We start from the raw sequence: 1,792 nt of genomic DNA on the forward strand, positions 1-1,792 counted from the left end.
GGAGACTGGGGTTCTTTTCAAAATGTCTGATTCTACATTGTCCGGATCAGGAGGAGTACAAGGTAAGCATGGAATATCTTGGACTAGGAAGTAAGGAAGTGCTAAAAAATGATGAAGACATGTCAAAAGTCAGCCTTGAACAGACTCCCACTGACCAAATCTGGGACACTTTCAGCATGAAAAGTAATAATTATAAAATGGATTGTAACCATTAATTAAAATAGGACACCATGGGCGCATACTTACAGAACTTATTCCATAATAATTGAATAAAATGGAAAGTTTGATGAGTAATGGGATATTTACATAACTTCAAAGCACTTCCCCTCAAAATATGCATTAATCACAAAGGGTTAACTATAGTGGAGAAAACTGGCAGAAAAGCCTTATCAAGTGAACCAACTTAAGATCAGTAACAGGACAGACCAAAACCATGCCACCCGAGAGACTACAATGCAAACACAGTGTCACTTCCAGGATAGCCCTGCTTTATTTATAAGCATAACCTGAATCTAATCAAGAGGAAACATTAGACAAACCCAAACTGACAAACGGATGTTCTACAAAATGACAAGCCTGTCATCTTCAGAAGTTTCAAGATCATGAAAGTCAGGAGAGACAGGAATCATGCTAGATTGCAGAAGCTTAAGGCAATGTGACAAGTAAATGCAATGCATTATTCTGAACAGGAGACTTTTACTTTAAAGGACCACTGGTGATTAAATGGGGCCTGGGGATTAGATGGTAGTAAATTATCAACATTAATTCCTTGATTTTAACGGTTGTACTGGAGTATCTATTTGGTACCTTACCCTCAAATGATTTGAAAAACAAAAAAATTCTTTCCACTGTACTTGTAACGTCCCCCCCCCTCTAGATTTTAGATTACTTTCACTTTTTAAAAGTATTTAAAAAACAAAAACAAAAAGCAGACCGCGCCATTCGTACTTTAAAATTCTTAGCCGATTACCAATTAGTCCATTTTGTAGCTATGATGCATACTGTCTCGGCCCTCATGGATTTAACGGAAGAATTGTGTGCATACAGTTAATTTTGGCGAAAAACTAGGAAAAAGTAGAGATGAACTTTTGACTTTTCTGCACAGGCACTTTTCTAACTACGATGCTGTATCACTAGCGCCCTTCCTGCCCAGCTGGCTGCCTCCCTGCAAGCGAGGGAACTGATCCCCGCGGCGCGGGCTGCCGCCGGAGTCCCAACCCCACCTGAGCCTCGCGAAGCCGTTGACCGGCAGCGACGCCGACCCCACCCCACCCCACCCCACCCCCACCCCTACCCCTCCCGGCCCGGGGGACAGCGCCCGCGCCCCACGCCCAGCCCGCTCGCTGAGTCGCCTCTGGCCTGTGGGAGGCGGGGCCGCGTGTTGTCGGGCTTGCGCCTCTCTCAGCCAGGAGACAGAATTCCTGAGTCCAAGACATCGTGTGCTCGGTGATATTTACATTTTAAAAATAAATTAATTTTCTAATGAGAGAAGAGGAAAACTGTCTACCAGGAGTGGGGTTCGAACCCACGCGGACATATGTCCATTGGATCTTAAGTCCAACGCCTTAACCACTCGGCCATCCTGGTGCAGGCGCACAATGTTCTCTTCGCTCTTCCTACAAGTCGTACTCCACCGTCCTCCTCGCGCCCGCCCTTGAGAAGGCCGAGGGCCCTTCGCCGCCGCTCCCTTAGTTTTCCCAGCCCGAGACGGAGCTGCCTGGCAGCCGGAGCCTCCTTTTTCCGCCGCCGCAGCTCACTGTTGCCCCTGGCCCGCCGCGGCCGCCAGGGCAAC

At 47.2% G+C, this 1,792-nt stretch overlaps 1 non-coding gene across 1 annotated transcript; it reads right to left on the minus strand.

Annotated features, from left to right (window-relative positions):
• Positions 1–1,504: 1,504 nt before the first annotated feature.
• On the minus strand, positions 1,505–1,587 carry TRNAL-UAA (transfer RNA leucine (anticodon UAA)). The gene has a single exon. It is a non-coding gene; the product is annotated as a tRNA-Leu (tRNA).
• Between the last annotated feature and the right edge of the window lie 205 nt (positions 1,588–1,792).

This window comes from Balaenoptera ricei, chromosome 12 (genome assembly GCF_028023285.1).
Source record: "Balaenoptera ricei isolate mBalRic1 chromosome 12, mBalRic1.hap2, whole genome shotgun sequence".
In the NCBI taxonomy this organism is placed as follows: Eukaryota; Metazoa; Chordata; class Mammalia; order Artiodactyla; family Balaenopteridae; genus Balaenoptera; species Balaenoptera ricei.